This window comes from Conger conger, chromosome 7, assembly GCF_963514075.1.
Source record: "Conger conger chromosome 7, fConCon1.1, whole genome shotgun sequence".
Lineage (NCBI taxonomy): Eukaryota > Metazoa > Chordata > Actinopteri > Anguilliformes > Congridae > Conger > Conger conger.
The window spans coordinates 4995712-5008183 of NC_083766.1; the positions used below are offsets into that span (position 1 = coordinate 4995712).

The 12472-nt window shown below is 44.5% G+C and overlaps 7 non-coding genes across 7 annotated transcripts; 3 read left to right on the forward strand and 4 right to left on the reverse strand.

Moving 5' to 3' along the window:
• Nucleotides 1-399: 399 nt before the first annotated feature.
• Nucleotides 400-481, reverse strand: trnas-cga (transfer RNA serine (anticodon CGA)). Its single transcript has one exon. It is a non-coding gene; the product is annotated as a tRNA-Ser (tRNA).
• A 99-nt stretch (nucleotides 482-580) lies between these two features.
• Nucleotides 581-653, forward strand: trnav-uac (transfer RNA valine (anticodon UAC)). Its single transcript has one exon. It is a non-coding gene; the product is annotated as a tRNA-Val (tRNA).
• Nucleotides 654-1432: 779 nt separating this feature from the next.
• On the reverse strand, nucleotides 1433-1514 carry trnas-uga (transfer RNA serine (anticodon UGA)). The gene has a single exon. It is a non-coding gene; the product is annotated as a tRNA-Ser (tRNA).
• A 447-nt stretch (nucleotides 1515-1961) lies between these two features.
• On the reverse strand, nucleotides 1962-2043 carry trnas-cga (transfer RNA serine (anticodon CGA)). The gene has a single exon. It is a non-coding gene; the product is annotated as a tRNA-Ser (tRNA).
• A 99-nt stretch (nucleotides 2044-2142) lies between these two features.
• trnav-uac (transfer RNA valine (anticodon UAC)) lies at nucleotides 2143-2215 on the forward strand. Its single transcript has one exon. It is a non-coding gene; the product is annotated as a tRNA-Val (tRNA).
• Nucleotides 2216-2976: 761 nt separating this feature from the next.
• On the reverse strand, nucleotides 2977-3058 carry trnas-uga (transfer RNA serine (anticodon UGA)). The gene has a single exon. It is a non-coding gene; the product is annotated as a tRNA-Ser (tRNA).
• Nucleotides 3059-4227: 1169 nt separating this feature from the next.
• Nucleotides 4228-4300, forward strand: trnav-uac (transfer RNA valine (anticodon UAC)). Its single transcript has one exon. It is a non-coding gene; the product is annotated as a tRNA-Val (tRNA).
• The last annotated feature ends 8172 nt before the right edge of the window (nucleotides 4301-12472 follow it).

Genomic DNA, 12472 nt, shown 5'->3' on the forward strand with positions numbered 1-12472 from the left:
AACATGACAAAACCTCCACAAGGCTACATTTTCATAGAACTCATCAACAGGTACTTCAAGCCTGACTGCAATCCCACAATACCTTGCATGTGAAAGTGTGGAGGAAAATGGTTGCCTGCTGTGTATTTCTTTGGACCTAAACTCATTTGCTTCTGAATCTTGGATTTCAATGGGAATCAATGGGCCCACTGTATGTGTTAAAAACCTGCACATCAAGCTTGTTTTTAAGCTCGTGTTTGAGATGAATCAAGTCCAGACTGCTTTAAATGCCGATGCAGTGGATTCAAAGTGTCAACAAGCTTGCTCGGAAAGGGAAATCGGTTATTGCAGTGCTCATTGGAAGCTAGTGCATTCTGCTTGTTTCCATAGATTTTGTCGAAAACCCTTAAAGAAGGCTTACGCTGCGAGCAGGGTTCGAACCTGCGCGGGGAAACCCCATTGGATTTCGAGTCCAACGCCTTAACCTCTCGGCCATCACAGCAGGCTGGCTGGCTGCACTTGTTCATTTCCTCACCCCTTGAAAAAGAACCATCACATTAAATCTTTCTGCAAAAGTTGTTGTGAGCACACACATCCTGTGGGTTCCATAGTGTAGCGGTTATCACGTCTGCTTTACACGCAGAAGGTCCTGGGTTCAAACCCCAGTGGAATCATTCTTCTGCCTTAAAGTCAATGATAGCCAGTCCTTGGCTTTTGCTCTTGGCACTTGTCTTTGTGCCTGCACTTCTTCATTTCCTCACCCATTAAAAAGGAACCAAAAGAACCAAAAGAACCAATGCAAAGCGATAACCACTCGGCCATCACAGCTCCCAAGGGTGCCAGGTTAGCGCTAAGCTAAGAACTGCCGTCCCAACTGAAATATAACCATACCTCCACAAGCCTAAATTTTGATAGTACTCATCAACAGGTAGTTCAGGCCTGACTGCTATCCCACAATACCTTGCATGTGAATGTGTGGAGGAAAATGGCTGCCTGCTGTGTATTTTTTTGCACCTAAACTCATTTGCTTCTGAATCTTGGATTTCCATCTGAATCAATTGAATCAAAATTGGATTTCCTGTCCAACGCCTTAAGCTCACAGCCATCACAGCACATAGGCCTTTGGGCACAAAGGCTTCAAGAAGTCATTACACTTTGAAAGGGAAACAACCATAAAATCTTTCTGCAAAAGTTGTTGTGAGCACCAGCTTCATGGACGTTCCATAGTGTGCCGCTTCTCATGTCTGCTTTACAAGCAGAAGGTCCTGGCTTCAAGCCCCTGTGGAATCATTCCTTTGCCTGAAAGTCAAAGAAAGCCAGTCCTTGGCTTTTGCTCTTGGAAGCAGCTCACTAATCTGTGTGCCTGCACCTGTTAATTTCCTCAACCCTAAAAAATGGACCATGAGAACCACAAGAACCAAAAGAACCAAAAGAACCAAAAGAACCAAAGAAACGCTGCAAGCAGGGTTCGAACCTGCGCGGGGAGACCCCATTGGATTTCAAGTCCAACGCCTTAACCACTCGGCCATCGCAGCACGCGTGTACTGACTTAGCGCAATGCAAAGAAGTGCTGTCCCAACTGAAACATGACAAAACCTCCACAAGGCTACATTTTCATAGAACTCATCAACAGGTACTTCAAGCCTGACTGCAATCCCACAATACCTTGCATGTGAAAGTGTGGAGGAAAATGGTTGCCTGCTGTGTATTTCTTTGGACCTAAACTCATTTGCTTCTGAATCTTGGATTTCAATGGGAATCAATGGGCCCACTGTATGTGTTAAAAACCTGCACATCAAGCTTGTTTTTAAGCTCGTGTTTGAGATGAATCAAGTCCAGACTGCTTTAAATGCCGATGCAGTGGATTCAAAGTGTCAACACGCTTGCTCGGAAAGGGAAATCGGTTATTGCAGTGCTCATTGGAAGCTAGTGCATTCTGCTTGTTTCCATAGATTTTGTCGAAAACCCTTAAAGAAGGCTTACGCTGCGAGCAGGGTTCGAACCTGCGCGGGGAAACCCCATTGGATTTCGAGTCCAACGCCTTAACCTCTCGGCCATCACAGCAGGTTGGCTGTCTGCACTTGTTCATTTCCTCACCCCTTGAAAAAGAACCATCACATTAAATCTTTCTGCAAAAGTTGTTGTGAGCAAATACATCCTGTGGGTTCCATAGTGTAGCGGTTATCACGTCTGCTTTACTCGCAGAAGGTCCTGGGTTCAAACCCCAGTGGAATCATTCTTCTGCCTTAAAGTCAATGATAGCCAGTCCTTGGCTTTTGCTCTTGGCACTTGTCTTTGTGCCTGCACTTCTTCATTTCCTCACCCATTAAAAAGGAACCAAAAGAACCAAAAGAACCAATGCAAAGCGATAACCACTCGGCCATCACAGCTCCCAAGGGTGCCAGGTTAGCGCTAAGCTAAGAACTGCCGTCCCAACTGAAATATAACCATACCTCCACAAGCCTAAATTTTGATAGTACTCATCAACAGGTAGTTCAGGCCTGACTGCTATCCCACAATACCTTGCATGTGAATGTGTGGAGGGAAATGGCTGCCTGCTGTGTATTTTTTTGCACCTAAACTCATTTGCTTCTGAATCTTGGATTTCAATCTGAATCAATTGAATCAAAATTGGATTTCCTGTCCAACGCCTTAACCTCACAGCCATCACAGCACATAGGCCTTTGGGCACAAAGGCTTCAAGAAGTCATTACACTTTGAAAGGGAAACAACCATAAAATCTTTCTGCAAAAGTTGTTGTGAGCACCAGCTTCATGGACGTTCCATAGTGTGCCGCTTCTCATGTCTGCTTTACAAGCAGAAGGTCCTGGCTTCAAGCCCCTGTGGAATCATTCCTTTGCCTGAAAGTCAAAGAAAGCCAGTCCTTGGCTTTTGCTCTTGGAAGCAGCTCACTAATCTGTGTGCCTGCACCTGTTAATTTCCTCAACCCTAAAAAATGGACCATGAGAACCAAAAGAACCAAAAGAACCAAAGAAACGCTGCAAGCAGGGTTCGAACCTGCGCGGGGAGACCCCATTGGGTTTCAAGTCCAACGCCTTAACCACTCGGCCATCACAGCGCCCGTGTGCGATTGTAGCGCAATGTAAAGAAGTGCTGTCCCAACTGAAACATGACAAAACCTCCACAAGCCTAAATTTTGATAGAACTCATCAACAGGTACTTCAAGCCTGACCGCAATCCTACAATACCTTGCTTGTGAAAGCGTGGAGGAAAATGGTTGCCTGCTGTGTATTTCTTTGGACCTAAACTCATTTGCTTCTGAATCTTGGGTTTCAATGGGAATCAATGGGCCCACTGTACGTGTTAAAAACCTGCACATCAAGCATGTTTTTCAGCTCGTGTTTGAGATGAAGAGATGAATCAAGTCCAGACTGCTTTAAATGCTGCCCCAGTGGATTCAAAGTGTCAACACGCTTGCTCGGAAAGGGAAATCCAGTTATTGCAGTGCTCATTGGAAGCTAGTGCATTCTGCTTGTTTCCATAGATTTTGTCGAAAACCCTTAAAGAAGGCTTACGCTGCGAGCTGGGTTCGAACCTGCGCGGGTAAACCCCATTGGATTTGAAGTCCAACGCCTTAACCACTCTGCCATCACAGCCCCCGCAGGCACCACATTAGCGCAATGCTAAGAACTGCTCTCCCAACTGAAATATGACAATACATCAGCAAGCCTAAATTCTGATGGTTCTCATCAACAGGTACTTCTGGGCTGACTGCTATCCTACAATACCTTGCATGGGAATGTGTGGAGGAAAATGGCTGCCTGCTGTGTATTTTTTTGCCCCTAAACTCATTTGCTTCTGAATCTTGGGTTTCAATGGCAACCAATGTGCCCACTGTACGTCTTAAAGCTGCACATCAAGCTTGTTTTTCAGCTCGTGTTTGCACATGAAACAAGTCCAGACTGCTTTAAATGCTGGTGCAGTGGATTCAAAGTGTGAACACACATGGTTGGAAAGGGAAACCCCGTTATTGCAGTGCTCTTTGGAAGCGAGTGCGTTCTGCTTGTCTCCATGCGCTTAGTAGATAACCCTTAAAGAAGGCTCGCGCTGGGTTCTAACCTGCACAGGGAAACCTCATTGGCTTTCAAGTCCAACACTTTAACCTGTTGGCCATCACAGCAGGTTGGCAGCCAGGTACCAAGACTTCAAGAAGTCATTACACTTTGCAATGGAAACAAACATAAAATTTAAAACAAAAACATTTTTTGTGAGCGAGCGTCTCCTGTCGGTTCCATAGTGTAGTGGTTATCACGTCTGCTTTACACGCAGAAGGTCCTGGGTTCAAGCCCCAGTGGAATCATCTTTTGCCTTAAAGTCAATGAAAGCCAGTCCTTGGCTTTTGCTCTTGGAAGCAGCCACCTTCTCCAGACTGCTTTATAGCAATATGCATCCACATCACAGGCCTCTGATCCTATGGAATAAAGTTATTGTAATTGTAATTTAACAAAGGGGTTTGTAAAAATGCCTTCACTGATTGATTATTTGCAAACCCTACAGCATTTACAGCCAAACAACCCAAAACCTTTGACTGCATCAGTGAAATCTGCAGTATGAAGAACAGTACTTACTGCATCAGCGAAATCAGATGTATTGAGTATAGAATAGTGGCAGCTTTAGAGAAAGGGCTTGGCTTCCTGGTGCCATAAGAACATCACTACCCTTTAGGTGTATCTGCTACCCACTGATGTGACTCCCTGTGGTTTTACACTGAGAGGTGCAGCTTTTTAGCATGATGTGAATGAGAGTGGTCTAGGAATGAGCATTATGTCATTATTTTCACGTGCTGGGCAAACACACCACCATGTTATATTTGGTGTAACTTGCTAACAGCTCTGAGGAGTTTGTGAAAAAACAGACACATTAATGACAGTCATTGGGAGTAAGACTGTACGGAGAGGGTATAGCCACCATTTGTAATGTCTTCAATGTGACTTGAACCATTCACAACCAAACACAACTTCTGGGGTTCCATTAATTAAACCAAGAAGATAGTTTACCTCCCTCACTGGCACTCTCTGCGGAAAACATGACTCTTTTGCGATATAATAAGGTAATTATACGAGATTTAATTTCTTTGCAAATACGCAAAATAAATATTCCAAACATGGCTGCATAAAAAAAAAAAAGAGGGAGTCCGGGGACAATGGCTTGTAAGTGTTTCTGCAGAACCTGTTTCCCAAAGGACAGTCATGTGCCCAGAATAGCGGCTTTGAGAGGGCTCCTCTGCACTGTCAGAGTGATGTATGACTGGACATTCATAGCGCCAACACCGCCATCCCTGCTCTCGAACAGGAGTCACGTTAAGCAGCGGCTATTAAACCGAGCAGGCTGGCAGATTCCATACGACTGCAGTCATGGAACCGCCATAAATCCCGCTCTTATTTAATATAACCGCCTGAAAACATCTCCGCGGCGAAGCTGGCATTCTGGGCATTATAATCCCTTAAATCAATACCCCACACTCTCCCAGCACCAGACTCCACGGCCTTCTATATCAATACCGCCGGCATTCCCCTCAGGTCCAAAGCAAATAAATATAAAACCAGCTCGCCCAGTGCACCCACCCGCTGCAGGCCTCCCTGAAGGACACGCACGTAACCCACTCCTCTCGTATCGCAGGAAAAACACATTCTGCCACGCTGCTCTAATGTCAGTAGTGCTGGACCAGCCCCTGAAAATCCTTAACCCCACCAGAGAATCAGAATCACTGACTATCGACAACAGTTACAATCACTGCATGTACTGCACACCAGACAATATCTGACTGACCATCATTTAATTACACGTCATTTGGCTGACGCTTTTATCCAAAGTGACTTACAGTTGAGTTGACTAAGCAGGAGACAACCCTCCCCTGGAGCAATGCAGGGTTAAGGGCCTTGCTCAAGGGCCCAACAGCTGTGTGGATCTTATTGTGGCTACACTGGGGATCGAACCACCGACCGTGCGGGTCCCAGTGACGTGCCTTAACTACTACGCTACAGGCCATCACTGCTTTATTTCACAGTCTGGCTGTGTGCTGTATGGTGAGGAACTGGCAGGGTGAGGAAAACCTTTTGCCTTAGAATTCCTGTATTTAAAATATTATGATAATTACTGTCCAGCAGTTAATTGTCTGATTAAATCAGTTAGTGTCATTTTTATCCTTCATCTTTCAATTCCTCATTTTACTTACAGATAGCAGGCGCACTCGCATACAAGCACACACACCAATCAGAAACCACCGAATTCACATGCACAACAAACACATAACACGTACAGTATATACGCATGCATGGGCACACACACACACACACACACACACACACACACGTATTGTTAATGCACCCTGATTCTTCACTGCATCTGCAATATCGCCACTATACGTTCCTTTGCAGTTGTCTTCTATGGTCAAGCTCACTCTTCACAAAACAAAATCTGCATTAACTGCAGTCATTTGAGTGTAGAATCTGTGACCTCAGATCATTATCAGTATAGTATTCATTTGGTGGAGTGCCTTGTGTCTCTTGATGCCCACACAGTGAAACAGCAGGGGGCAGGTGGATTCAAGTCACCCAACTGGAAACATTTTGTAAATAACAGAATCTGATTTTTAAATTGGGCGTTCCTATTCAACAATGCTCTGATGCTTACCCCATAGATTCCATTACTCCTCTTCCAGTGATTTATTAGGACAAGTGATATCTGGAACAAATCAATATCTAAATGCTGACAGGTGTGCTTGTTGCCACAATGCTGTATGTGACCACCCCCCCCACCCCCCCCCCCCCCCTTGGAAAGTTAGGGGGGGGGGGGGGGGTTGGGTGGCTCTTATGTCTTATTCCCGGAAATTTAAAAGTGACTTTCATGACTTGCAGATAATGTGGGTGTGTGCCTTTGGAGTGCACCACTGCCCCCCCCCCCCCTCCCCTTCCAACTGCACAGACCCGCCCTCTTCAGTTCTAGTTGAGTTATAGGTGCGGACATCGCCATAGTATTAGCACAGGACTGATTTACAGGGAAGATAATGGGTTTAATTTAGCTCTTAACTCCTTTGGCAGAATGACAAGGCCGGGCTCGCAGCCTGAGCTTGCAGAGAAGGGGCCAGAGGTTAGGGTACGCTCCTGTCCCCGACTGTGGCCCTGAGCCACAACACATAAACTTAACACAATTAGCCCCTCTACCCCTCGGAGAGCAACGGCGCTCTGAACACTGCCTGCCACAGCCGCGCGGACTCAGTGACGGCCGAGGATAACTGCCACGACTGCAATACCAACCGCCCGTTCCCCTTCAAACTGAACAAAATGGATCCCCTTCTGCTGTTGTTCTTTCCGCAAGTCAGCGTTCATATAGCATAATCCCAGTTTACAGATTAAGTGAGAGATTAACTGATAAATGTACACACTCACTGACCACTTTATTGGGAACACCTGTCCATCTACTTACTCATGCGATTATCTAATCAGCCAATCGTGTGGCAGCTGTGCAACACATAAACTGAGGCAGCTGCCTGCACTTGCGTTGTAAAAGCAGGCAGTGTGTTGTAGAACATGATCCTCTACCCGACACAGTAAACTGTGAAAATAAACTGCTAGCACAGTGCCCGGCTCAATTCTACAGATAAAAATAGGAAACAAGAAAAGCGGGTCAAGTACACGGGCAGGTGTCATTACCGATGAAAAACCAAACGTTGTCGCCAGGTGTAATAAAAAGTGAAATAAAACTCAAAGCACATCCATTATGATCTTTTCAATATTAAATATTAAATTCAGAAATAACTTGCTGAGACATGGAGGGCACTGAAGAGAAGGGTGTAACTATTATGCTGCTATTTTGCATCAGAGTTTGGTCTTATTTTCATGGAAAGTGACATATTGATATTTGCATTTTGAAATAAGACTGGTTAAGTTGTTCTGTACAAGGGTGCTTCTATTCAGCATCACTAACTAATGCATGGCTACTATGAACAGGCATGCTTTCAGTGTCATTATTGCCACAAGAACAACATACATGCTGTTTGTTTGTTGAGATTCACATCCTTCATCCCAGCTTTCATTCCTTGTTATGTTCTAGTTCAGAGTCAAGAATAGCACCAATATCTGTATGGACATATTGCCTCAAAATGATTGTGATGCTAAAAAAATGTATTTCAAAAGAGGAATATGGTGTCAATCAATGTTACCAAAATAGCAAAGTATGTATATCGCAAAGACTGTATTGGCAAAATGTTAACTAATGCTATAATATTGGACCTGGTTCTAGAGTAAGATATCCAAACCTAATATTGGTGTGAAATGCACTAAATAAAAATAAAATGATTCATATGATTCAATTGATTAGTATCGTACACTGAAATGGCTCAGCAGGTTTGTTTTTTTCACATATCAACGGTGTTTGTATTATGGTGTCTATATTATGGCTGTCAGTTTGGAAAGTTTGTAAATTCTGAACATTTAATGAAGGATTCTAAATTGTATTCCTGTTGCCTAGACAAAATATGGAGCCCAATTGCACTCTTTCTCTCTTTCTTTCTTCCTTCTTTCCAGAGCTACCTTCATGGTATCAAAGAGACTGAAAAACAGCAAGCCATGTTATTGTTTTGTCTGCAGGGTATACAGTTAGGTAGCCTAAAGGTAAAGTTCATGTGTGGGTCACGCTATCTGCATAACCTGTAGGCTAATAAGCTGGTACGCTCTTGCCATCATGGTGAACATATATATATGTTTACAGAAATCATCTCTTAGGTTTTTTCTTTTTTTAGCGGAATGGCAAAAAATTATTTGTAATTAATTTCATCCCGCTAAACCTACTATTTCATCCTGCTTCCGTTAAAAGTCCATAAAAGGCCTGTAGTGTAGTGGTTAAGGTATGTGACTGGGACCTGCAAGGTCGGTGGTTCGATTTCCAGTGTAACCATGATAAGATCCGCACAGCTGTTGGGCCCTTGAGTAAGGCCCTTAACCCTGCATTGCTCCAGGGGGGATTGTCTCCTGCTTAGTCTAATCAACTGTACGTCACTCTGGATAGGAGTGTCTGCCAAATGCCAATAATGTAATAAGTTGGCATATTATGGCAAAAATAGTTTGATCTACTGAGTGATTACATTGCTGTGACCAGCATCATTGGCATAATCTTTCCTAATCTTCTCCGATCCCACAGTTACTAGGTCCCAGATCCCCACACTCCCATATTATAAATCAATTATCCCTGTTACAGCCTACTCCTAGAGCTCACTCTACCAAATTTGCCTGTTCCAGGTAAGATTTGACCTGAGAACGGTCATTCTCAGAAGAAATTCCAACACTTTTTTATCTCAGCGCAATGCAGGTGCACCAGGCATATCCCCCGAAATCACCGCCCGACGCTCAACTTCGCCCCTGTCAGCAGCCCGGCTGACCTACCCAGTCAGCTGCGCTCTCCGTGTCACAGCGCCCCGGCACCCGTGCTCAATTAATTTACAGCGCGATGGCAGGTTACCGTTTAAAACACTTCTCGGAAAGTGCTCGTGACCCCCATCAATAAACGGCCGCTCCCGACGTACAGCCTTGCGGCGTGTCACCACGCTAAAAGGCAGGGACAAAAACAACCCGCGCAACAGGGGCGGGTAATTGTGTTAATCTGCCGTCCCGCATGCCGGACAAGCTGCGGCTACGCCGAAGGCTGACAGCCGCGAGTGTCTCTCTCCCCACCTCCCTCCCGATAAGGACAAAGGCCAGGGAGCTCCCTCAGGAATAGGTGCGGACTCACCCACACTTCAAACAGATTGGTTCCTCGGGGCTATTCTGCCACGCGCTGTTTCCAGCGGCAGGGAGACACTGAAGGAGGAGCCGCCGAAAGGGCAAGTGAGCCGGAGTAGGAACGGCACCACCCCACACGTTAGGCACGGCACAGAACGATCCCGAGCGTTTGCCAGGACGTGGAAATAACACTACGGCAGGACCCTGATGTGGCGAGCTATGACATGGGAGGCCATCTTTGATTCCAGCACGGGGGGAGGGTGGGACTGGTAATCACAGAACAGACAAAATCAGCGGATTTAGAAATCCTTTTTGATGCTCATTTGTCGGTCAGTCTGTCCGTTCCATGAAGACCTCAAACTCGAGGGCACACGAGCAACACAAATGCGGACACATGCAGTAAGCCTTCGCTGCGTTCCTTCAGTAATAAACAGTGCGAACACACACCAAAAACGAATCTCTTCATCAAGAACATACTCGAAACATACTTGCAAATACATGCATTCAGATGCCCACACAGAAATAAACATACGCATCTTAGCTCTCTGAAACCAGTGCCATTCCCTGGCAGCCAATAAAGGGCTGATAAACCACATGAGCCAGAGCCAGGAACCCATCATCTCCACTCCAGCTACTGGGATTACACAGTCTGTTCCATGACGGATCCCATTTCCCTGGGGCAATTAAGCTACGCTGCGGACAAGGTTGCAGGAAACCCGATATCTCCCATAGGACAGGAAACTTTATTGTGCTATATTCAGATTTCACATTCCTCAAAAAGGGTTGTGTCGTCACCCATTGGGGCCCTGGGTGGTGTTGTGACGGGACGGGACCCGAAAAAGGTCATGGTACCTTCAGGACAAGTAGTCTTCAGGCCCCTCTGGACCCGAACAGCCGTTATTCAGTTTAGCCCGGAGATGAACGAACACTATAATTATTATAATCCAATGAGTATAAATAACAATGATTGGTGAATTAGATTAGTGTTGGAGATTAGTGTGGCTGACCTAAGGGAAGTTTGATTCAAATTCAAAAGCAAAGTGTTAAAGGTCTAGGAGCTGTTGACAAAAGAAAGCTTGTTACTGAATAAGATTACATAAGAACTTGAGGTATAGTTTTTTTCACATTGTGGGCAAACACTGTTGCTGTCTGAATCTGAAGTTTAATTGGACCGCTGTGATGGTTTCATGTCCATTCTTTCCAATGAATGTAAGAACTGTAGCTCAAAATTTCCAAAAGACAACCTTGTAATACTTTCCACTTTTCTCCCCTAGAGGGCAATTTCCACCTAAAGACTGAGCTGATTTTTTTGCCGACATTCACAAGTCTGTTCCAGTTCAAGTTTATTGTAAGAAAACATCATGGCATAGACGATGTTAAGTCCTAAATAAGTTTTAATATAGATTGTAAGACAAGCGGTGAGATTGACCGATGTGTATAAAAAGCTTAACCGCTGTGAATATAACTCAGCAAGTGGCAGCTGTCAATTGAATGGCTGACTACAGAGTACAGGCCTCTGTTTGGCTGACTAATTCATCTTGTGATAAATTCCCGTATAAATTCATTGGAACCATTACTGGATAAATCAGTCATCACGGGAAATACAGTCAAATTATTTAATTGGTCGTAGTGGATAAGGTACATGACTGGGACACGCAAGGTCGGTGGTTCGAATCCCGGTGTAGCCACAATAAGATCCGCAGAGCCGAGGCCCAGGGGAGGATTGTCTGCTGCGTAGTCTAATCAACCGTACTGTACGTCACTCTGGATAAGAGCGTCCACCGAATGCCATTAATGTAATGTAATGTAATGAATCCTGTTTCTGTAGTATTCATTCAGCAAATCAGGCTAGCCCTTGCCCAGCGATCTCAGCTGTCTCTCTGCTAACCCCCTTCGCTGCCCGTGCTTATGCTCATAATGGATCAGACGGAAGGACTGTTTAACACATTATCGCACGTATAATCGGCCTCGTCTGGGCAGGTGGCATTGCTGAACCGCTAGGGGGCAGCAGAGATAGGCTGCGGTGGCATTCTCCCGAGGGGGAGCAAATCCTCTGACACAGAGAGGCATTCTCTGGTTCTGAAATCTTTCAAAAACAACCCAACCTGTTATGCTATCCTCTGGCCCTCTGGGATTTTGCCTTCAAAGGCATTAATGCAAAGATATGTGCAAAATAATATACAGCTATGCTATGTGAAGAGTTGTACACTTTTTACAAAATAAAAAAAGTTGTAAATGTTTACCAATTCCCACTGAACAATCACAATAGCTATAAAACTTTAGATCACATTTTTTTTGTGCTAATACAACAGCACATGGAGCCATAAGACTTGAGTAGCCCTAATTATAGGTTGATGATGGGTAATGTTGGTAGGATATATGAATGTGGTCCTGTCCTGCCCTCTAGTGGCTAACTGAGACTTTTCATCAAACACAAAATGTTGAAATACACAAAAGCCTCAAAATACACAAATGCATGTCAGCATTCTCAACTCACCTCTGCATTCTGAACGTGATGAAAAAGGGAAAAGTAGGTTAATTACTTTTTATATTTATATTCCGTTTATATTATGTAAAGACACATTAAGTAATATTAATTTTTTAATAATATTAACTTGAATGTTAACCCCATTTTCATTTTATTTTTTTAAATCCAGGAAATCACAGGAACCGAGTATGGATTGGCAACCTGTGGGTTCAAGCAATATGATCAAGTATTTGTAACATGTAGCCTGGAAAATAAATGTTTCTTTTGC